The following is a 26,303-nucleotide window of genomic DNA, read 5'->3' as shown; positions in this document are numbered from 1 at the left end:
TTTAACCAACTTGTGCTCGGTTTATCTAAGAGTGGCAGCTTGTTTCCCCACCTAACTAGTTAAAAAAGCGTTAAAAGCCTCCAAAAACACTTTAAACCCAGTCAATGGGCCACCTAGAAAAATAGCAACTGCTATATAATAGGACATGTCAGCCCTGTATTTGTGTCTACATGTATCTGTCTCAAACAGAAGCATTTCTCACACTCCTGTTCATCACATCAGCTCATATAAAGGAGTCCTGGAGCTCAGGCTCTCCCTGTGGCCTCTCTCTAGGCCCAAAAGGAGGAAATGTAATATTATTAGTGGGCATCTGGAAAGGTTACCTCGTTAGAGAGATGGAAAGAAATTTAATTCAGGAAAGCTGTGTTATTAGCACAAAAGCCAGACACTAAAGGGCACAGCAGAACCCCTTCGGGGCCAATAGAAAGTACCTTATGACTTTTATAGGGTTCACATGACTAGAATGTTCAAGAATCAAAAATATGACTCCAGTTTAGCAAGTGCACAGGTTAGCATAGTTAATACAACTAGACAGAACTGGTAGTTAGCATACATTAGCAATTTGAGTAACAAAACAACTTATTCATTAAATATATGGCTTTGTGTTGGAAACACATCTGGCTGTCTTATTTAGTAATAACAGAACTGAATAGCAGTTAGCATCCCTCTCTAGTAACTAATACAACAATAATACAATTTGACAGAAATGTTCTAGTTTACATTTTGAGGTGATTTCCCTAATAAAAAAACAGCTTAAAGCAGCCTATTCTGGTTGACCAGCCTGGTTTAAGAGGGTTTTTCAGCCATTTCCAGCCTGGTCTTAGCTGAAAAATGACCAGCTAAAACCAGCTTGAGTAGACTGGTTTAAGTTTGACATAGCTGGTTTTGGCTGGGCTCCCAGCCTGGCTAAGCTGGTCAAGCTGGTTTTAGCTGGTCATCTCCTAGCCTGACCAGCTAAGACCAGGCTGGAAATGGCTGGGTGGAAACCAGCCTGGAAGTGGCAGAAACACCTCTAAAACCAGCCTGGTCAACCAGCTAAAACCAGCCAACCAGTCTAGGCTGGTTTAAGCTGTTTTTTCAGTATGGTTCTGGTAGTTAGAATCTAATAAAAGTGATTTAAGCAATAAAAGCACCAGTGTTCTTTGTGTATGACACAAAGAGCAACTGGCTAACTTGTTTGAACTGTGCTAGCTTCCAATTGATAATTTCTGGTGGTTAGCATATAATATTTGCAATATCAGTTAAAAAAACAGCAGTATTTGTATGGCTCTAGCTGCCAAGCTGGCTACCTTCTTAACATTACACTGGTAGACAAAAATGCCATGACTTACATTTCGAGGTGATTTCTGACAGCTAGCTGTTAACAATCAATTACATCAATTGGAAAGACAAAAACAACACTATATAGGCTACTTTCCATAGATGGCTCAGTGCATCTGGCTAAATTTTTACCATTACACAACAGGACAAAACTGTGGTAGTTGCATAGTAGCATCTAGTATTAGTAATAATACTAAATTAGCATCTAGTATTAGCAAGCACATTTGGCTGATAATAAGCACATTTGATGCAAAATAAAGCTCTCCAGAACTGTGCCAGCTGTCATTCTGATGTACTTTATGGTACTTGCATCAATTGGTGCCCCAAAAGCAGTAGGCCTATCTGATGGTTCTGTTACAAGCACATTTGGCTAACTCATACAACTGGACAGAACTGTGGTAGTGTAGTTTTGAGATGATTTAGCAACTGATTTTGCGATTTGAGAAACAATTTACCATCTCTAGGCCTTCTGTCATATAGCTTTATACAACTGAATAACTGTGCTAGCATCTATTTTAGCCAATTCATAGTTATTAGCTTCTAATATTGACACCACAACAAAATTAACAATTTTTGTTCGGTTAAGAAACAAACACACAAAACTAGTGTCTGTAAACATGTATTGATAGATAGCATTTCGTAACAAACTGCTGTGATACTGGGTTGGCGCATCAGGCTAACATACTAGCATTACACAAAGAAACAGAACAATGTTAGCTTTTAATTTTAAGGCGATGTTAGTCTATTTGTATAAAATATTAGTAATATGAATATGCATAACAAGGTCTGGCTAAGGTGTTGGACAGAACTGTGCTAACTTGAGGAACTACTAACAATATGAACTTGCTACGAACTCACAGAGTCATTTCATGCTATATCAAGAAACCGAGCGATTATAGATGTCCTAATGTTCCTGCAAATTGACCCAGGATCATGCCTGGAATAAAAGACTCATTTTTCCCCTCCATCTCTCCGTATTGGAAAAACATTTGCATATGCAAACAGCTCTGATATCAGCTGTGTAATCTAACAGCGCACACCGAGCCAGAATTCAGCGTTTGATGACATGTTTTAGTGTTATGCTTTACCACAGACGATTTAACGGTACCTACAGCCTTTTTTTACCGACACCAAACAGAAACCCTGATACTCAGTCGGCCTGCTGTGGAGATGACGGAGATGATGTTATCATGGTGGGGATGGCGATATCAGTGGCGCCATCTTTCTCTCAGCTGCCCCTGGTAAATCAAATGAAAAATATGCGCTTGGTGGAGCTTTTGTGAGATTAAGGTTTAAATGAAAGAATAGTTTAGAGCAGATGGAGAGAGAGCCGCAGGGAAAGAGTATAGATTATGGAGCCTCTGATCAGGTGTAAACAAACACTCAAAGAGGAATGAAGTGAGTGTACACGTACATAAATACAGAAGCACGAACACAGAAGGGGCTAAAATATCCACATTAAAGTGCTAGGAATCAAAATCAGATTCAAACAAAAAAATAAACATTATTTTTAATTAAATTAAATAAGTAGCAAATATTTAGAATACTCTTTACTCAATTAAACCAGTCAAACAACCTTTAAGAGAAAATTTTAAGATGAAGAAAGTTTTTATTTATTGTTTTTTTTATTTTAAATGAATAGTATTAATATATAATTGAAACAAACACGCACATCAATGATTTTCTATAAAGATTTTTTTTAAACAATACCAATATCCAATTATTACCAGTAAATGAAAACAAATAATTAAAAAAAATAATTATTTCAATATTTTATAACTAAAAATTTAAAGGATAGCAACCAACAACAAAGAACTGCAGATTTTTTTACCTGACAAAATATCCTTTAAATTAAGTTAAGTGTTTTTGCAATGCAATAATAATATCAGATTTTTTGTTTCTGTTTTAGTTAGCAAGAAAATGCTAAACTAAAACCAATTATATAAAACCCATAATAAACATACACGTTATAACTAAAAATAAAAATGAAATTTGCTTATAATTTCAGCAGTATTGAATCAATTGGTCAAAACAATATAAAAAAAAAAATCTACAAAAAATATACGTAAAAAATCTTAAAAAAATATCTTCTAAAGCAGTGGTACTCAACCACCGGGCTGCGGACCGGTACTGGTTCATGGAACAGTAGCCCCATTTTCACTGTTGGGCCAGTGCGAGCCAGGGCTTTTATTGGGCCGGGCCAGTGCGAGCCAGGGCTTTTATTGGGCCAGGCCGTGCAGTAAGCCCGGGAACTAGAGCAGTGAGGCCGAAATCATGTCGCGTTTCCACTGTCGGGCTATTAGCTCGCAGCTAGTCATGCAAACCCCGCCCCCAGAACATCCCACAAATCAAATGTCACACAACCCACCCAGTTCAGCGGGAATCAGGCAGGAAGATAAATTATAATTATATTATATGTCTGTACGCACAGGCCTGTATTTTCATTCATTATATTTGTTTACTCACTGACCGACTGTTGGCATCGTGCATCGAGTGTTCTCACTACTAACGCAGGGATGACCCACCGCACAACCCATAATATAAAACCACAGAAATCTTCTGGTAATAATGGATTTTATAACATCCTCCTTTTGATAGACGCCGTCAAACATTCAGCCCAAATGCTCTCGCTCGATTTAGGCGTGATAGTGGAAGTGTCGCTAAATGGTATCGGGCCACACAAGAAATCATTAATTATTTCCATTTATTTCCATTTATCATTTATTATCTGAGTCTGAACGATCTTTTAATTTGAAAAATCTTTTATTTTGTAAAATGACCATATACTCTTGCTTACATCTCGGTCACTTGAGCGTACAAATTTAAGCCTTGGAATGTTTCTGTGCTAACAGGAAAATACCCTGTGAAGGACCCACGAACTGCCAAGGAAAAAATCTGCAACCCATTTGTCAACAAATCAGGTGAATCCAGCCTGTCTGTGCAAGAAGAACATGCGCTGGAGGCCCCAAATAACGCAAATAAATAAGCTTGTTATGTCCAATGAAGGTTGGATGTACACAGCTATCACGCGCAAGTGGCGTGACACACTCAAGCCTTCCAGACGCTCCCAGTTGAATAAAGGCTGCGAGCGCACCGCGAGTCCCGTGACAAGAACTGACCAATCAGCTTCAGCTTGTATGGAATATACACATTTTGGTCGACTAATTATCTCAGAAAAACACCCAAACACTGCAGTGCTTTGTAATTTTCTCCATGAATAAAACTTGTATCAGAGTGACATCGATGTTTTGTCTGCTTGTCATCCTCTGAGAAAATGGTTGATGGTCGTCTAGCAACATACAAACCAACCCCATTCTCCCCCCTCCTTCAAGTCCGCAGTAAAATTGTCAATCGTTGACCGTTCCGCGGTGATAGAAAGGTTGGGAAGTCCTGTTCTAAAGTGTTTGGGCTTAGTAACAAGAACAACAACTTGATCTGTTCTCACTTGTTGATAAGATCAAAACAGCTACCGACAGCCAAATCTTCCATAATTATGATTTAATTAAATAAAACAAGTAGTCTCACACTTCAGGAGCTCATACTCATAGATAAACACTCATTGTGTCCAACCACACAAACACACATACAATCACACACACAGCACACATTATTCAATTACTTGCAAACTGGAATCATACAGCATGAACAACTCTCTCTCTCTCACACACACACACACACACACTCTGGCTCAAGTAAGCCATCAATAAAATTAGCACGGAGGCCTGCAACATTGTTTACGACCTTCAAAATGACATTGCAGGCCTTGTCTGACTGCATTCCTCACACCGTAAATCCACGCACATCTTCACTGCCTCCATTATAAACCAACCCAAGTTATGGTCATGATAAACAAAGCGTGAATATACCTGCACTTCAGATTCATTCCAATTACATTAGCAGCTCGGCTTTCGTTTAAAACAAAGGCCCACCTCCTTATCACCCCTATAACAAACACAGATGGACGGCTAAATAAATGATCCTCGCACGAGCACAAAGGGATGAGCGTCATTGTAAACATTATGATTGATGCCGTGTGTCTAATATAAGGGAATCTGTAATTAGGAATCGGGGCATGTTTGGTGTTGTGTCAGCGTGTGTTTTATCGTCCTGTATCATTGTTAAACTCTACCGGGACTTATTGACATTACTGCGCCACATCCATTAATCAAACACAGACTGTTTGACTGTTTTTTTTTTTGGGCAGAAAAAGAAATACAAGCAGAGAGTCGCATTATCTTTAAGTGGGTTTCAGAGGATGTCCTGGTTGTTACTGATATAAAAATATATACTGTAAAAATGCAACCCAGGCTCATTTTGAAAATGTACCGCTATATACATTTCTGGAAAGAACCAAATTTGTCCCAGTTTTCACGATTCCACCAGCTGTGTATACTATTTTAGATCCCTAATTTCTCTCAGGAGTGCCGTTTGCACCTGCTCTTCTCACGTAAATTCAGCAGAGGGCACTGTTAACTGACTGACTGACTGGCCGATCGACTGACCCACCCTCCTCCCTCCCTAAGCCCAGGTATGTCCAATCTCGGTCCTGGAGGGCCGGTGTCCTGCATAGTTTAGTTCCAACCCCAATCAGACATACCTGGGCTAGCCAATTAGCCAATTTTTGTTCAAATTTCCTCATGAAGCTGCGGTCACACTGCAAATTTCAACCTATAGACTTCTATTCATATTCATGCGAATGCGACAGATCCGAACAGCAAGCTCGAGCGACAAGATACGTATGTCGCTGCGTTCAAAATTTCAATTTTGGAAATTGCATTTTGAGACTGCGTGAGACCAATAGAAGATCAAAACATGACCTCTCTTGTAGACATGTAAAATATGGACCAATCGCTCACTTTTTTAAAATGTCTAATCATCTTGTTTAATCCCGCCCCTTTTTGCAGCTCTGTAAGAAAGAAATTTGCATGCTAAAACTGTAGTGTGACTGCGGCATGAAATTGGGCTGGTTTTATGTTACTTTTAATAATTTAAATACATTTTCCAACCTGTTTCATTCCTATGTTATGTGTCCCAAATTACAGTTTTTGGAACTTAATATTTCAAGTTTTTTTTAGTTACATTAAACATTCCAAATGAACCAGATCCTATATTAATTATATTTGGAGTTTCCAAAATATTTTTGAGACTTACACGGGTAAAACAACAGTTTGTTTCATATGGGTTGATCTCTGCCCAAAAACTTCCTTTTGTTTTGGAAGAAAAAAGTTCCAACTTTTAAATTATGGCTGCTCTGCTAAAAGACAAGGTTTTGGTATTTGAAAATAATTTGGTCCCCGTTTATTTCCTTTTTACAAACTTGTGATTAATATGTTTATTATGCCTTTAGTAACTACGTTTATTGTTGAATAGCACTGGTGGGTGGTTGGTTTGTGGAATGCATGTTTATTTTATTTTATTTTAATTATTATTTTTATGACTGTTGTTTGTTGTTGGTTTTTAATTTTTTTATTTATTTCCTTTAAATGTCTAACTGTTTGAATGCAAGTTTGTTAATGTTTAAAAAAAGTGTTTTTTCAAGTGAATGTGTGCAAAAAATTCTAATAATAAAAATATTGAACCCAAAACTTATTTAAATAAATTAATTGTGTTTTAGTGCATTTGTTTAGTATAGTAGTATAGTTTATTTATTTGACATGGATATTACAATTACAATGGACAATCAAATGCATGTTTAGGTGTTTTAGCAAACTTGCATAATATTGATGTTTTAAAATATGTTTTTTTTTTAGCACTTCTGAAGTTAAAAATGACTATCAACATGTCTAGAAATATCTTAAATTTTTGTTATGTTATTTAGAAAATTTATTTTAAAATTGATAGTCTACTGAACAAAACAGAAGACTTTTTACTCAAACAGTACTATTGCGATTCATAATATTGTGTATTTGTCCTCCCAAATATAAACTTTAAAAACCCCTGATAGTACCTTGTTTAATTACTTGAGTCACCCAGTGGATTTGTTTACCTCTCCCCCTCTCAAAACTCCCTCGTGGTCAGCAGCACAACCTCGAGTGCCTACTATTTCCCTCTTGTTATTTAAAGCAAGCTCGCAGCCACTGACAACACCAAGAAAAGGCTGTCTGATCACAACACCTTGGAGAAAACAAAAAACACACACGCTCACCATAACAAGAAGGTGACTTCATTTGTACCTGCGACAAATACAGACACGGAGAGGCGTCTCAGGACGGGATCGAGGAGTGTGGCGTCTCGGGGTCAGCGGATGGTTTAATTGGGTCCATGGTGGCGGTGACTGTACGAGTTTTTCGACTGTGGTCACCTTCAACTCGCAACTGTCATCCAGCAGTCCCTGGATAACCTATTAGAAAGACACACATGCAGAGAGAGAAGTGGCTGAACGGGTCTGTCAGCCGCCTGTCGTCATCTCTCGCTCTTCGTTACTTCTTCCGATGCATAAAAGTCGATATTATGTAAGGAATAGTTGATGATGGGGTGTAGTGGCTAGCACTGTCGTCTCACAGCAAGAAAGTCGCTAGCTAAGTTGCCGTTTCTGTGTGCAGTTTGCATGTTCTCCCCGTGTTCATGTGGGTTTCCCATTTAATTATGGGAAAATATTGCACAGCAAACAGTGACCGTTTATTATTTTACTCTGTCCTAGGTCTGTCCTGCCACCATCTTTTGCTGTGTTCTCAACAGATGCGGAAGAAGCATCAAGCGCAAGTAATTTACATGTTATGTCAATGCAAAGGCGCGAAAAGACATCCTGTAGCACAATTCCCGCGAATGGGATGTCGCAAATGACGCAAATTGCGTGGCACGAATGGCGCATTTGACGTGTTAACCAATCATGAGCTTGCTCTTGTGGGGGCGTGATTATGACTTAGCACCTGTTGTTGGTGTCCTGTGGGAAAATCCTCCTGCCTAGACCGACAACAGTTCATCAAACTGGGCTCGGCTCAGTCAAAAGCACTGCTAAATGCTTCCATCATCCAGGTTAAGTTTCTGGAGGAGTTTATGAGCTCACAGAGCTGGGTGCACTTCTGAAAGGATCTTGTGGACTCAGACTCGGCTTCAAACGAATCAACACTGTTTTTCAGCTTTCAAAAGGCACATAAACACAGTTATTTTCTCAATAAAATCCATGTTAGCCATTTAGCAACGAAGCTACAGTCACCAGGCAGACAGAAGCCCTGCCCATGACGCGAACCCGCGTTTTTTTTCTGTAGTGAATTTGATGCGTGAATGAAGCGAATTTTGATGGTCAAATAAAGCGAGTAAACTCAAATGTTCATGCGTCTATTGACGCGCGAATAGCATTATTCGCTTCGTTACTTCTTTGGATGCATAAAAGTCGATATTAAGCAATGTATAATTGATGATGAGCCATTAAATCACATATACATATAAACTCGATCCTTGCATAAACACCCACAGCAGCACACGCACATACACAAACTCGCTGCATGCAAATACACCTACACTGGCATATATGGCCTCAATGCCTAAACTCAATGCTTGTATAAACACCCAAATAACACTTGCGCGAGAATATAAAATAAAATTCACAAACATACAGTATTTATCATGAATCGGGTTATTGCCAAGCTTATGAAATAGAAAGAATGTGATTAATGGTGGTATTAAATCTGTTAAATATTGATCAAATGTTATATAAAACAGTCAAAAATATTAGTGTATAAACTATTTAAAATATGTAAGAAATATTTTAATGTTAAACCTTTTAATTTAATTATGATTTTACATACACAAATATATAAAATGGACAGATAGAACCCTTAATGGACATTTAAGTTGAAAAGCAACCAGAACTATGAATACTGTATACTCATAAACTTCTCTTTTCTATTGCAAATTAAGCCTATACCCTTCTTCTTTTTTGTTTATTATTATAATTATTATGCATTTTACATGTTTTTACGATGTAGTTGTTATAATTTCAAGATTTTGGTACCAATTTGATTGTTAAATATTCAGCATATACAAATGAAAACGCTGATTAAAAATCTCTGTTTATAACGTTGGTCAAGTTAACCCCACGAATCAGCTGTTGTTTTATGCTGAAAGGACTTTTACGCTGAAATTAATCTGCTTCCTTTTAAACTGAAATTACTTCCTTTCACACTGAGAATTCATGCATATACACATGAAATCACTTGCATATATGTATACACACAACTAATTGTATATACGTTTCTGAATTTTACTTTGTATGTTTGCACAAGTGTTATTTGGGTGTTTATGCACACATTTATACATTATACTTACATTTATATGTATGTGCGTGTGTAAAGGTGTTTGCATGCAGCGAGTTTGTGTATGTGCGGGTGTTTACGCAAGGATCGAGTTTATATGAGTATGTGAGTGTGTAGAGGTATGTTTGCATGCAGCAAGTTTATATGTTTGTGTGTGTTAATGTTGGTGTTTATGCAAGGATGAAGTTTATATGCATGCATGTGTATGGATGCGTCAAGTTTATAAATATACGCAAGTTTCATATATAATGTTTTGAACATCCAATAGTATAGGTGTTCATGCGAGTAATTTATAGGTGTATATGCACATGCTTTATGTATGTGTTGATAAGCAAATTTTGATTTAAAGCCTATTGACCTTATTCTCCGCAGACAAGCGGGCGCTGCCATTTGAATATTTTTGGTACTTCCGGTCTCATTCACTTCCATTCATTTTTAGACATTAAAAACTGCTCGTTTCGCGGTTTGATGTTGCAAACTGATATTTCCTTGTTATATTATTCTACTTGGGTCTGTATAGTCATGCAAACATTTGTTTGTAGAGCAAGTAGTTTGACCGTTTTCTGTCATTTATTATTCCTTGTCATTTCTCCCATAGGCGACTGGAACGGAAGTTCTAAGACAATCGCAAAAACAGGCGCACTTCCGCATTTTAGAATAAGGTCAATACAGCACCTTATAAATAACATTAATCAAATGTACATTAATTTAATAAAATGTGAAATTTTAAGACTGATAAGATTTTTTTATGTAAAACATACTCCAGTACTCTTATAATGTTACAATATTTTATAAATTCGCCAATGCCATTGTCAAGATAAAAAACGTTAAAACTTCCTTGCAGACTCGAACAAGTCTTACACCACAGCTTGAGATTTGTAAAATTACTCTATTTTCCTTCATTTAATCTCATTACCGGCAGCAATATTTCATAATATGTCTCACGTGTGACTTTTTCCTTTCAAATTTCACTCTCATACACCTGACATCATGTGGCTAGAAATCGAACAGGATAGAAGCAATTTTCCTAAACGCCCCAAAAGCCAAAATACGGGTCATTACTGCTTAGCTTGATGTGTCATTTTCCACTGCGTGGTAGAGAGAAACAGTGGAAATCAAGGAGGATAACTCCAAGCCGACCTATCACACTGCATAACTAATACGGGACGAATGACATGCATTTAGAAACTTGCATTTTTTTTGTGACCATTAAATAGATACACACATAATGTGCAGATAAAGACACATCTCAACCTTGGTCATTCAAATGGGTGTAAAATGAGCAGGTTAGAGTGGAAATCACTATAAAGTGGTAGGCGTAGTGGTAAAATTATCATAATATCACATCATACATTAAAGAGCAATGCACATCTATCAGTTCTACTCGAGAGAGAAACCCGAGTCCCTTTTAGACATGTTTTGTGGCCTCTATAAAAGAAAATTGACCTGCTTTGAGAGCTGAAAGTGCAAAGTGTGATCCATTCTGTTCCATTAAAAAACATGATTAAAAATGAGTTGCAAATCTGTGACCATTTTGGCCTATTCACAGAATTCAGAGCTTATCTTGCAATTCTTTCTTTTTCATTTATATATTTTTAACTTAATGTCTTAAAGGGTCACGAAACACCAAAACACATTTTTTGAGCTGTTGACAGTCGTATATGTGTCCCACACTGCTAAAAACACTATTAGGACACCTATATTTCACTAAAAAGTGTAAATTGGTTGTTTTTGCGTTATTTCAAGCAAATTCGTACTTCCTGTTTGAAACGAATTTTTGAAGCTGCGTCACGGTCATGACATAATAGCCTGTATTCCAGCGTGCAGACTGGGCGTCTGTGCCAGAGTGAGTCTTATTCCGTCTTACAGTGTGTTGCATTAATGCATGAGTAAGGCTTGGTTCAAACCAATCAGCGCGCTCTATTGTGCAACTTCATTAATATTCATTACTGTCACAGTGTAGACGGCAAAGACGCCACGTTGTGTTGGCAAAACAAGCGTGAAGTGTTGCTTTTATAGTTTGCTGCAGTTAAGTTTCGTTTTCATTTTGTCTCTGTGAGAGCGCAGACTCACGCGTGGATGAATAAGTGTACGCGACGCGCGACAACAATAACTTACGTGTCTAAGGAGGAACATTGTTTACCTGAGAGCTGTTCTCATCTGCAAACGCTGAGATCCAGATTGTAGTCTCCTCTAAATAAAGACGCGGCTCTAGTTGCTGGTGATTGTCCTGTCTCTACATATTTGGTAAGTGAGCGACCAGTGCTCTTTGTTTATTCAGTTCGTATTTTATTCATGTCAAACAAACTATTGCACCGAGTGCAATAGTTAGCACTAACAGTTACAACCAAACTATAACCTCGTGTTGGATTTTGTGACCGGAATAACACACGCGGCTTTCTGACGCTACCTGCCATGTGCATCTAAGTTTCCGGGAAATGCTGAGTTTTTTTTTCTCTCATTCGCCGTGCGGTATCAAACATTGCATGAAAAATACACGCTTAGAGCAGCGCCTCGAATCAAATATTACGTTTATCGGGAGGGGCATGAATGAATTCCCTGAATGAAAGAGCCAAACTGCAGTTAAAGTCCACCATTTAATAATTTGGCAAATAATTCGACTACAGATGTCCATGTAAACACAGTCACATTGTCCGCTGTGGTTGTGTGTTTTGACTCTGAAATTCAGCGCGCCCAAATAGACACTCCCATACCAAGCCGCTTTTCTTCCTCCGACACTCCCCCCTAAACAGAGCTGGACACGCCCACTTTTCTGACTTTTTCCAAAGTAGAGGTGTGAAAACACACTGCTGAAACGAGGGGGTTTCATGGCCCTTTAAAATTTTTGAACTTTCAATAAAATCTGAATTGCGGAAAAACCTTTAAACTTGCAATTATGAGAAATAAAGTGTGAATTAAGAGAAATACAAAAAGAATCGCAGAATTATCGATAAAAAATTATCGAAAAGCACCAGTATCAAGAAAAAACAAACGATACCTAACCCTAGTTTGCACGGAGTTTGCTGGGTTGCATTTGGAAGGGCATTCGCTGCGTAAAACATATACTGGATAAGTTGGCTGTTCATTCCGCAGTAATTTACGTAATTTACGTTTTGCCAGTTTAATGGCTAATTCATATGAAAATGTACGATTTTAAAAAGGAGGTGTGGCACCTAACCCCACCCCTAAACCCAACCGTCATTGGGATATGAGCAAATCGTACTAAATTGTACGAATTAGATTCTACGAATTCATACGAAATAGCCACTAAATCAAAAAAGTTACGAATTGCCTTGAGATTGTGTTGGTCTCACACAATGCAATCATGTTGTCCCAACACTTATTGGCAATGTTAACAAATTTAAGTGGACTAAACATAAAACAATTAGGTTGTCCCCAAAAAAATCATTATAATTGTGTTGTTTCAGCGCAGTTTGGACAAGCAGCAAAATCATATGTATTGACTGGTAGGTGGTGAAAATAGGAAATCGCTACCAAGTGGTGGGAATAGTGCTAAAATGATCATAATACCACATTGTCATTTTATCACAATACTTTAAAGAGCGACTTAAACACCTCTAACAGTCTTACCTGAGAGAAAAGCAGCGCTGAATTGGATCAAAGGCGAACAAACTTCATTGGTGGTCTCCATAATTCAGCAGCTCTTGCCGGGGTCAGATCGCTCCCTTTGAGTCACGAGCATGGAGGTGCATCTCTAATACGATCCGTCCACAGAATAACGATAGAAAAAGCCCTGAGAAACATGCATTTATGTGCGCAAAAGAGGGATATATTGAGGAAACAGGGACTTTAGTGATCGAGCATGGACAGAATCTACTGTACTAGAGAATAAGCTCAAGAGAGCCGCCATACACTCCTCAAACATTTACAACTAGGATTTTAGGAGGAACGCGAGGTTGATGGATAGAAATACACAGAGCTGCAGTACTAGATGCTGCTTTCAGAAATAAAATTTCAACATCCCACTGCTCGTTTCCTTCATATATTATGGAATGGGGGAGCTCTATTATCATCAAGATTTCGAATACGAACAATTGAGAGACGGTTCACCCCGCGAAAAATGAAATTGTGCCATTATCTGCACACCTCATGTCACCACAAACCTGATTTTCTGTCTGCGGAACACAAATGAAGAGATAATGCAAAAATGAGAGCCTTTTTATAATAATAATATTCAGGGGCTGTTCATCTGTATAAAAGTAAGCCATGTCTCATGTCATGTAGTTGATTCAAAGCTATAAGGACAAAGTTGTTAATAGCGCACCTTAAAGGGATAGTTCAGCCAGAATTACTGTTTCTTTCTTTCACTTGTTTAAAAACCAATTTGACTTTCTTTATTTTGAACAGAAAAGAAGATATTTTGAAAAATGCTGGTTGTTGGGACATTTTCTCTTGTATGTGCTTATTTGATGCTTTACTCCTCTGTAAAACATCTGTATACTCTTTCTAACATATTTGTATGATGTTGTTATTGTTACCCTTACATTAATAAAAAAAATATGGTAACACTTTACAATAAGGTTCATTAGTTGATGCATTTACTAACATGAACTAATCATGAACAACACATGTACAGCATTTATTAATCATAATTGAACATTTACTAATGCATTATTAACATTCAAGTCCATGCTTGTTAACATTAGTTAATGCACCATGAGTTAACATGAACTAACAATGAACTACTGTATTTTCATTAACTAACGTTTATTAACATGAATATATACTGTAGTGAATGAATTGTTCAATGTTTGTTCATGTTAGTAAATGCATTACTTAAAATTAACTAACAAACCTTATTGTAAAGTGTGACCAAAAAGATATATATATATATATTGGCTGTAGTGTATGTCTGAATGAGTGTGTATGGGTGTTTCCCAGTACTGTGTTGTGGCTGGAAAGGCATCCATTGTTTAAAACATATGCTGGAATACTGTATATATTTATACACACAAATATTATCCCAGTGAAAATTGGTACATACAAATTAATCTCAATGAAGGCAACATAATTAAGCAACAAAAACAAAACAAAACAGCCTATTATCACTTCTGACAAAACACTTGGGGCCAGTTTCGATAATGTAATTCAGCTCTCGCATCAAAGTCGCCTTTTAAAATGGAATAGAAGCTCGCCTTGTCCCATTGTGTGTGCCGCTACTCGGGCTAACATTAACTGTTCGCTGATGGCAGAAAATTGAGCGTATACCGAGCTCAGTGCCAGGCCTCTGGGGCTCCAGATCACTAATCATTTGATGCTGAAAGCGTTCGCTCGCTCTGCCGCAGGAACGGAGGGTCAAGCGCGTGTTAGAAAGCTAGATCTGCTTCTCACGCAGGACACGTCTCTTTCCCCACGTGTCTCTGAAGCGGCAGGGGAGCCCATCAAGAGCGCTGGAGGAGAGGAATGAAATAATTTCATCTCCTGCACCGTAATGCCGGCTCTTAAATCAGCCTGTGAGAAGAGCCGGGGAGGCATGAAAAGCTGGAAAGAGAGAAATTCTTATGATCGCTCAACATCAACCCACCCCCAACCAAAAAAAAAAAAAAAAAAAACATATATGCATTTATGAAGGAAAGTTCAGAGAGGTGAGTGGGCTTGACAAACCACCTGTAGAAACAATCTTCTCTTAAAAAAACTCCTATAGAACGTAATTCTATGAGCACAATCAGTTCCTTTATATAATTATCTGGTCAATTGGACAAAAGCATCTGAAAAAAAAAGAGGGAGAGCGAGAGAGTGGTAAAAATTGTCCCCGCTTTAATGGAAGTTTTCAGGCAGTGGATACATAGATACTAAGTATAGGAGGATTTTTATTTTTTATGAAGTGTTAATTTGTTATTCTCATTTACATTCACGCATTTAACAGAAGCGATTAAAAATGAGGGAAACTGCAAGACGATTGGCACAGGATCTCAAATTATGTAACTTGGTTTGATAACATTCTGGAAAAGTGGTGGAAATGACATTTGGAATACTTGGAAAAAAAAACATTGACTGTCTTTTCGTGATTTTTTTTCATGATCTTTGCATAATTTGAAAATTGCAGGCTGGTTCATAAATCATATTCATTATGTAAATAATATTAAATAATATGTAATAATAATAATAGTAATAATCTTATATATATACACACCGCTCATAAAATAAAGGGTGTTGTTTAAGTGTCCCCTTTATTGACAAGTCCAAAGACATGCACTATAGGTGAACTGGGTAAACTAAATTGTTTATGGTGTATGTGTGAATGTCCTGGTCTTCCAGGTTGGGGGTTGAGCGTTGGGCTAATGACCCACCTCGTAAAAATTAGGTGTTACGAAACACATGGTGCTTATTATCAACTTCGATATAAATGGTGATATGAATGATAAATTTCAATATAAATATAAATGTTATAAACAATAAATATTCAATATTAAAAATAAATATCAAATTTGAAATAAATGGCGATATAAATGACAAATTGCAATATAAATACAAACAATATAAATGATAAATATTCTATATAAACGATATATATCAACATTGATATAAACAGCGATATACAATAAAATTAAATATAAATGATTTAAACGATAAATAGCAATTTCGATATAAACAGTGATAAACAATAATTTTCAATATAAATATAAATTATACAAACAATAAATATTTAATATAAATATAAACAATAAATATTTGTTATAAGCGATAAATATCAACTTTGATATAAAAGGTGATATAAACAATAAATTTCGATATAAATATAAATGATATAAACGATAGGTATTCGATATAAACAAAAAATGTCAACTTCGAAATGAACAGTGATATAAATGATAAATTACAATAAAAATATAAACAATAAATATTCAGTATAAACGATAAATATCAACTTTGATATAAATGGCAAAATAAATGCTAAATTTCAATATAAATATAATCAATATAAACAATAAATATTCAATATAAACTATAAATATCAATTTCAACAATAAAAGGTGATATAAACGATACATTTCAATATAAATATAAACAATATTCTATATAAACGATAAACATTAACTTCGATATAAACGATAATCATCAACTTTGATATAAACTGCGTTATAAATGATAAATTTCAATATAAATATCAATGATAAATATTCAATGTAAATGCTAAATATAATAATATATAAATAAATAAATGGACCTGGGAGTAAGTATAAATGAATTTGAAATTAATCTGTTTGCGATTCAAAGTTCTGATGACTGAAGATGGCAAAAAAAAAATAAATAAATAAATGAACAAACTAAAATAAAACCCAAAACGATTAAACAGAATTAAAATATCAACTCAGTTATATCTATAATAAATATATCAATAAATAACTGATTATTTATTTTATTTTATTTATTTTATTTAACAGGGACAATACACTTGACATTGTTTTACATAGACAACTGATGCCGCGTATTTAATCATATTAAGTACAGGTACATGACTTAACTAAATAAGTTTAGTCGTTTAACTTATAATATTTTAATAATTAAAAAAATACGTAAAATGATTGCTTTTAGGACTGTATGTATAATTTTGTAAGCTTCTGGGACTGTAAAAAAAGTTTCATTTAGAAAAACTAAACCCAAACAAAACAATATTTAACCCAAGGGACTAGCATTTCCTTCCAGACACGTCTCTCTAAAATCCGTCTCCAATCAAATCTGAATTTCTGGCTTCGGAAACAACTTAAACAATGCATTGCATGCTCCTTCACACCAAAATATTGTGATAATGCAATCCACAATATAATGCTGCAACAACATGACATTTAATTGTCTGGATACCGAACAATCCTTTCAGGCAACTGAACTTTTTCCAGCAAACCTGGCATCGGATTTCGTGTGAATTTGTATGTGCGTAAAAAAACTGAACATTTAATACTTCCCTGTTGTTTAGTCACCATGACCGATACCTTTCTCTCCAAGCCAACGAGATTACGAATGCGAACCAGAGATAGCCCGCAGTTTGGCGCAAGTTTGTAACCTTAAATAACAGACATGGTCAAATTCATCTGCCCTTCTTTTGAGGGTTTTGAACCGAAAGTGGGTCACTGAGAGCTGGGAGAAGGTGCTGGCATGCTGCTCGCTTGGACCCAAATGAGCTGTAAAATGGCAATAAATGGGCTTGAGAGAGAGAGAGAGAGAGAGAGAGAGAGAGAGAGAGAGAGAGAGAGAGAGAGAGTTGCAAACTGGAGCCTACCAACCTACAAACAAGACTAGAAAAAAAAAAAAAACAGAGCGATGGAAAGCTCGACCAACAACCCAGCAGGGTCTCTGCAGCCATTCCTAATCTGGCTCTTTTATCCGGTCCCTGTGGTCAGTGCCATCTGTGTGGCATCCCAGACCAACACACACACTTGGAGGAGCGAACAACCTCCCAGCCTCTCTTGCTTTTCTTGGAGAGCTCTTTTGAATGTAGCTTCTCGGTTAAAAGAAAAATTGTGAGGCAGAAGGGCTGGCAGAGTTTTCTCTAGTTATCCACCACATCAAAGCAGGACTCTTCCACTTGACTGGGATTTGTCTCAGCACAGATTTGGAGTCTTTTTTTTTGTTGTTTGCGGTGGGGGCTGATTGTGAAAAATTCAACACGCCACCTTTGAGATCGAGAGATCACGGTTTAGATGAGCTTTCGTGCCCTGGATGAGACTTGCGTCAGTCCTTTAAACACCCAACAATTTGAGAAGCTTGTTTTGGAGATTGTAGGATTTGTTTGCTGTCTGATTAATCAATTACTGGTGACCTGGTTAATAAACACTTGCACACTTGTGGTATATACAAAAAACAAAGATTTACTGTGGTAATATTTTTTGTTTAAGGAGTAAGATTGAACCAAAGTTCCTTACGGCAAGTCATTAGGCGGCTGTCTTTGAAATGCCTTTCAGGCAATATGCTCAGGCATTCTGTCGAATGGGGAAACATCAAATTCTCCAAGTGAAGTTCAGACAGGTGAGTGGGCTTGACAAACCACCTGTAGAAACAATCTTCTCTTAAAAAAAAACTGCTATAGAACGTAATTCTATGAGCACAAACAGTTCCTTTATATAATTATCTGGTCAATTGGACAAAAGCATCTGAAAAAAAAACAGGGAGAGCGAGAGAGTGGTAACAATTGTCCCCGCTTTAATGGAAGTTTTCAGGCAGTGGATACATAGATACTAAGTATAGGAGGATTTTTTATTTTTTATGAAGTGTTAATTTGTTAATCTCATTTACATTCACGCATTTAACAGAAGCTATTAAAAATGAGGGAAGCTGCAAGACGTTTGGCACAGGATCTCAAATTATGTAACTTGGTTTGAAAACATTCTGGAAAAGTGGTGGAAATGACATTTGGAATATTTGGAAAAAAACACATTGACTGTTTTTTCGTGATTTTTTTCATGATCTTTGCATAATTGGCTGGTTCATAAATCATATTCATTATACAAATAATATTAAATAATTTATAATAATAATAATAGTAATAATCTTCCTTCTCAAATCTCAAATCCATTGTTGGGTGTTTAAAGGACTGACGCAAGTCTCATCCAAAAACAGTTTGCCAAGCTTACACTACATTACATATTTGGAACACTAATAAAATCAAACAACAACTGTCTCAAAAGTTTCATTTCTAAACATGTAAAAAAAAAAGAAATAGAATAAAAAAACAGACACCGGTGATCATGACACCAACTTCATTTATGGCCGATCTCACGGCAATTAAAAACTTTTTGATTTAGTGGCTAATTCGTATGAAACTGTACGATCTAATTCGTAAAATTTAGTACGATTCGCTCATTACCCAATGATGGTTGGGGTTAGGTGCCACGCCTCCTTTTTTAAATCAAACATTTTCATACGACTGAAATCGTGCAAATTTGTACAAATTAGCCACTAAACTGACAAAACGTAAAATACTTACGTTTCCTCTTGAGATCAGGCTGGATCTACACATTATCATCCTCTGGATAATGCTCATCTGATCATGCTGGTCTTCTGAAGTAATTCACAACTTGGTCTTGATGGCGAATCTCCTTCAGAATTGACAGCGACTCTTTGTTTACAAGTTTGTGGGCATTTGAGTAATTGCTGCTGTCATTTCATGTGCATTTGACAGAACGGACTGTACCTTGCGTTCATTTCAAACAGATTACAAAACCAAAAAACTTTTGTTCATTGTGCTAACAAGTTCATTATTTCCAATGGAGACGTGTGCATATTGAGAGTAGTGCGCGCACGGCTCACAAGCAAACCGACGCACTCGCGCCCTCCAGGCGTACACAGTTGAAATTATCTCACGCTGTGGTGGTGAGAGTTGTGCGTGGCTTTTAGTGCAATGTAAACGAAAGATACGTTAGACGAATTATTACAAATGATTAAAACGATTATGTATGTATGAACACAGATACATAACAGTTCATTTAAATTCTTAACTATTATATAGCTTAAATTAACATTAGACAAATAAGATGTTTTATTCATTGTTATTTTGTTGATTTATTCATTGTTCTGTCATTTTTTTTCATTGTAAAATTATCACTCATATTTAAATCAAAAACATTTTACAAGTCGAGTGAATTATTTACGAGTGAAATGGACTATTTGTTTTTTATAAATATTTTGTGCTGTATTTGGTTACTGAGCAGCAATAAACAACACTTTAAAATATAAACAGTTTTCTTTTAATTTTCTAAACTGTTTTGAATTCAATAAATGCGAAATAATCATGATAACCGTAAAACTATGATTATTCGTCAGACTATAACCGTAGTACCAAAATCTATAATCGTTGCATCCCTAATTGTTACGCAGTTTAAAACATAACATATGAATGTATTTGAATGTAGATAAAGCCTACTTGAGCAATACACTGATTTTGTTGTGCTTCGAAATACAACATTTGAATATGTTTGTAAAAAAGCCACATTGTACAATGCAGTGATGTTATGTAGTTTCAAAATACAACATATTAATATTCTAATGTAGAAAAAGCCAACGTGGGTGTCGTAAGGAGCAAAAATACAGCATATGGACTCTAATATGCAGTTGTGTTATCACTCATATTGCAAGTAATATCTCTCCGGCCCCTCATTTGGGATGCTTTTCATGAACTGGCCCCCATGACAAACTAATTGAATAGCCCTGCTTTAACAAATTGCTATGGGTAGCTTCTGAACTCACATCAGACATATTTGTTATAGATAATCTTCTAATAAAGCCGCAAATACAATAAAAATGAATAAACATGCAATTTAAGTACCTTTCGCTTCTGAAGCCCTTTCAAAAACTGCCACTACTGTGCAATAAAATCACGTTGAGTTGAATTTTTCAGATCATAATATCTACTGTAATATATAAGATAAGACATCCTGCCTTGCGGCCCCTGACCTTTCCAAAGTTAAGTAGTTCTGCTGCGATCCCTGCTGTTTTTTGCATACCTTATTCATCCATAAAGCTGACTCCTAATCTAATACGCACTTCAACTATCCATTCAGCGCTTTATGAGAAGGAATATTGAGCTGCTGAACACATAAAAATAGGCCATACGTACACACATGCGCATGCAGGGCTGGAAGAAAGCGAGGAAGGAGGGGTGACTATCAGTTATCCTTCAGCACGGCATAAGCTGCTCACGCCACCACAGCTCATTCGCTCAGCACACCTCATTACCGGGCCAAATCGCGCCTAGCTGATTGGCTGAAACCAATCAGATGGTGAAATGAGTATCTAAAGGAAGAGAGAAAGAAGCTCCTCTCTATTTTATTCCACTCCCTCTATCTTATTCCCCTTTCGTGGCGCAATGAAAAATTAACTTGCCCTGTATGGCATCCTGGAAAAAAAATTGCAGATGCTGAGCACACAAAAGGCAGAGCGCGAGTGCCATTACCTCAACTTAATCCTGGCTATTTTCTCAGTTTCCATTCGCCTCTCTCACCTGCAGGAGAGAGAGAAAGAAAGAAAAAAACATCAAATCGGGGACCGATCTAGAATATGAACAGATGGAAATTCATATGGATTAGCCGGAGCGTCCTGGAGGGGCTGAAATCCTCATATGAGATTTGGCTAATGCATCATCAAAGCCTCACTGATGAAGTCTTCAGGGGCTGGAGGACAAACGGCCCCTTGACCTGGCATTAATGGATGTAAAAATCATTGAAACAACAATTACAGCCTGTGCTTTACCATGACAACCAGTGCTGTTAATGACGTTACTGGTAATTGTACAGAAAACAGCATCTGTGGGTAATGGCGTAGCTAGGGTTTCTGGACTCTTTGGGTTCCTCTTTAGTAAAAACTTGCTTTTAAAACTTGGTTGTGGGGTTTGCTTCTATTATGTAAATGGTGGCAGTGTGCAGCCCTCCTTGAACTCCCCACCATTACACCTCTGCCCCATAATATTAGTAATAATTACTACTACTACTTTTTAAGGTGCAAATTTAAGGTTCTTTTCATTAGTGGTGATATCATCAATGTTAGTGTCAAGGTGGCGCAGTGGTTATCATGATCACCTCACAGTAAGAACGTCGCTGGTTCAAGCCTTGGCTGGATCAGTTGGCATTTCTGTGTGGAGTATGCATGTTCTCCCTTTGTTCGCGTTGGTTTCCTCAGGGTGCTCCGGTTTCCCCAACAGTCCAAAGACATGCACTATAGGTGAATTGAAAAGCTAAAGGTACCCAGCAGGCGCCTTGATGTCAAAACAACATTAAATTGACATCATGAATTGTTAAAACCTTGACATCCCCACATTGTATCCCATTTGACCACCACAAAAAGTATTATAGTATAAAAAAAGTTGTATTCATCTGAAAGATTCAAGTCCAGAATACAAATTTACACTGGATTTTGTATGTACATAAAGGCAACGCACTTCACAATCATGAGGGGGGTCTCTCCAAACCCCCCTCAGCATCCAGCAGTGTGCAGCATCCAATTGGATGATGTGACGGCAGCCACAGGACAACAAAACAAGTGTGCTCACTACCAACCAGCTATTGGTGGAGTGGAGAGACAGTGATAGATCCTATTCAGTGGATGGGGATGATTGGGAAGCCATGATGGCTAAGGGCCAATGGAGGGAATTTGGCCTGGACACCCTTTACGTGAAGTGCCATAGGATTTTGAATGACCATAGGGAGTCAGGACCTTGGTTTAGCGTGCTCAATGATAGTATGGTGTCCCCTTCACTATACTGGGGCATTAGGACTCACACAGATCATAGATTGAGCGCCCCTGATGGCCTCACTAACACCACTTCTAACAGCAACCTACTGTAGTTTAGTAACCATGTGGTCTCCCATCCAGGCTCAGCTCTGCTTAGCTTCAGTGAGTAACTGGTCTTAGGCTAGAGGGTGATGTGGCGGATTTTGTATCAAGTTTGACAGGCTTTGGATCGTTTTGGTATCAAGGTGTCTGCTGGGTACACATTTGCACTTTAACCCTTAAAGACCGAGACAGCCGCCCGCGGCTATAAATAAGTATTGCTCTTAAATGTTTAATAACTTTTGATCCGCTGATCCAATCCATACAATTCAAAGATTGGCATAAAGGACAACGGACTTTCAGAGGCTCCGGAATCAGTGTGGTTACGTCATCAAATTTTGACAACGCTGATTTGACAAAGGAACGCTCGTCACTTGTCTCTCCGGACAAACCAGACATGATACATTGATGCATTGTCCCTCCTCCATGCCCAGATTATTATTTGGAAAAAGTCAAATTTGCTTCAGTGTTCTGTTATTTGGAACATTTTTTTTCTGTTTAGTTCATTCCCAGAACTTTTGGGCAAATACATTGTCAGTAAGCAAATGCATTTTTTTCCCCCATTGAAAAACGCCTTGGAATAACATTGAAATAAATTGCTATAACTTGCTCAGGGAATGGTGGATGTAGACAAAATTTGTTTTGGAAGTATAAAACATCATAACATGTATTTCTAAAGAAAGAAAAACAAACTTCATATGGTTTTGTTTGTAATAACTAGAACATGCCACTTTTTAAAAAAAATCGTTTCTGGATAATTCTGGAATATTTTCTGTCTGTTCATATGTTTTTGGACCAAAAAATATTTTAGACTTGACCTTTAAATTATACAGATTGAAACTTCAGGTTCTCCTGTTTAAAATAATATATGATACTTACTGCTAAAATAAAAATAAAACTGCTTTAAAAAAAAAATAGTAATATAGGCCTATTAGGTGCCCACAAAATACCTCTAGGTAGTTACTTCAAGAGCAGATCATTTTGCCAATCCCCCTCTTCAGACTCTCTTCACTTTCTTCCGTGACTCCCCAACCCTCTTCACTTTCGTCCAACACACCCTGCCCCCCTGCTCTTATTATTCATTTGCAACAAGTCCCCCACCCTCCAGCTCTTTCGTCTGCAACACTTCTCCCTCCCCTGGTAACAGGCCAGATCCGTTGCACCGATCTGTCCCCGGACCTGGCAATTTACAAATTAAGCACTGTTCAAGAGGTACACTTTTATGAATTTTAATTGGAAGAGGAATCTTAGGTAAACTGCATTTAAGAGATGGACTTTACTGTGGGTCCCTCTTAGCATTTAAACCATATGCAGTCTGTTCCCGATTACCAGCATTTACTATTACAATTATCCAGAAAGTTGAGAAATTCAGAGTCCTGATCAGTAGAGGTTACAACATGAAAAAAGACTGTCGGAAAAATATGCTAATGGAAGAGTCCTATCTTCAATAAGTTTTGACTTATTTTACATTTTAGCTGTTATTTTGGTTACCGCTTGAATTAGCAATGCTAATATTTGAATACCACTTCTGTTTTCCTCTTTCTTTCTTCTCAAACTTCAAACTTCTTTCATGCTATATCTGTGCGAATGCAGCCATTCAAAAGCACACGCACTGATATCAGGCTTTCAACACTGAAACACAAAGGGAAATATTTCAGTCTGAGACACAAGAAGGCTATTCTCAAAGACGATTGCAATCACGCGCTTTAATAGACTCACTCCATGTACCTGCCTTCTGACCCTCACCTGCTTTCTTACCTCTTTCTGATTGAACATTCTGAGAAAAGTGCTGCTATACTACTTGAAAGAGAGACAGAGATAGTCAGGGAGTAATAGAAAGAGATGGGAACGAAAGGCGAAAGAGAACGGAAAGCAGAAAGAAAAAAAATAAGAGTCCTGGTTAGCGCGCACTGTGAGCTTATCAGAGGGCAAATAACACAGGAAAGCACTAGCGCCTGGCGCTCTCTTTCACACAGTTCCCTTCCCTCCTTTCCTCCACCCCTATTATCTTGTTCATCTCACACTAATGCCTCTCCCCCGTTCCTACAAGAACCCTCACTGAGACGCCGAGCTTTCAAAGGATTATTAGAATTCATTTGTTGATGGTAGGTGAGAGACGATTTGAGCATACCACGCATAAAAGATGTGAGAAAATCTTGAGATTAACAGCATACCAACTAATATTTCACACATGTACACACAAACGAATCTTAATTCATTGTGCCAATATGGTTGCTGCCTCTCACATCTTCCTCTCCTGCATGTTCTGTATTTCCTTATTTATTGGTTTATTATAACTGTTAACACACTCTTTACAATAGAGTCAACATTGCCAATGATTTCACCATTTGTGAACTCTTGGGCTACGACTCAACACTTATGTAGTTGTCAGACTTAATAGAGTTTCATTTTGTTGTTTTTTTGGCAACAAAATCAGCATGTTATAATGATTTCTATTGGACCATCATAGAAAACATAAGACATACGGCAACAGTCTCTTAGGCAACTTTCTAAGTCAGGGGTGTCCAAACTAGGTCCTGGCGGGCCGGTGTCCTGGAGAGTTTAGCTCCAACCTTAATCAAACAAACCTGAACGGGCAAATCAAGTTCTTAAGCTGCAGTCACACAAGAGCTGGGGTCAATAATCTCGGTCCTGGAGGGTCGGTGTCCCTGCAGGGTTTAGCTCCAACTTGCCTCAACACACCTGCCTGGATGTTTCAAGTATACCTAGTAAGACCTTGATCAGCTTGTACAGGTGTGTTTGATTAGGGTTGGAGCTAAAATGTGCAGGACACCGGCCCTCCAGGAACAAGTTTGGTGACCACTGCACTAGAGTATGAGCTTGCGTAATTCTGCTGTATGGTACTGCCAAAAGGGGCGGGATTAAACAAGATGATTAGACATTTAAATAAGCGAGCGATTGATCCATATTTTAAATTTCTGTCCACAGAGGTCATGTTTTGATCTTCAGTTGGTTTCACAATGTCAAGTGATGCGATTTCGCAGGTCAAAGTTCACCAAGCTTGAACTTTGCAATGCAGCAAACTGCAAAACTTGTTGCACAAGCTTGTATTTCCGGTCTGATGCATTTGCATGCGTATGAATGAAAGTCTATGGGAAGAAAAGTGACCGCAGCTTTACTCGATATACTAGAAACTTCCTGGCAGGCATGTTAAAGCAAGTTGGAGCTAAACTAAGCAGGACAACGACCCTTCAGGACCAAGTTTGGACACCCCTGGTCTAAGTGATCTTTTATAAACGAATTTCAGGAGAAGCCCAAACAGATTTGACAAGGCTAATGTGTTATTGACAATCGTTCTATTATCCAATCAGCATAAGACTAACCCTATAAAAACCTATAAATAGTCAAGCATATCATACCTCCATTTTCTCGTGACTTTCAGCATCCTTCCACCACCCCAACCCTACACTTTTAAACCTGATTCCT

The 26,303-nt window shown here is 37.5% G+C and overlaps 1 protein-coding gene across 2 annotated transcripts in view; it reads right to left on the bottom strand.

Annotated features, from left to right (window-relative positions):
• ehf (ets homologous factor) overlaps nucleotides 1-26,303 on the bottom strand; it is a 101,269-nt gene that overhangs the window by 56,467 nt on the left and 18,499 nt on the right. Inside the window, exons 1-2 of one of the 2 annotated variants that reach the window (XM_087311037.1) lie at nucleotides 13,167-13,510; nucleotides 7,494-7,660 (exon numbers count right to left, since the gene is read on the bottom strand). The gene's annotated coding sequence lies outside the window, so the exon portion shown is untranslated. Of the gene's footprint in view, nucleotides 1-7,493; nucleotides 7,661-13,166; nucleotides 13,511-21,483; nucleotides 21,532-26,303 lie in introns of those variants that run through there. The other variant, XM_087311036.1, reaches the window with a different exon arrangement.

Source organism: Danio rerio, chromosome 25 (genome assembly GCF_052040795.2).
Source record: "Danio rerio strain M-AB ecotype USA chromosome 25, GRCz13ab, whole genome shotgun sequence".
Classification (NCBI taxonomy): domain Eukaryota; kingdom Metazoa; phylum Chordata; class Actinopteri; order Cypriniformes; family Danionidae; genus Danio; species Danio rerio.
Note: the sequence above shows the minus strand (reverse complement) of the source record. Positions and strands in the feature narration are given on the sequence as shown.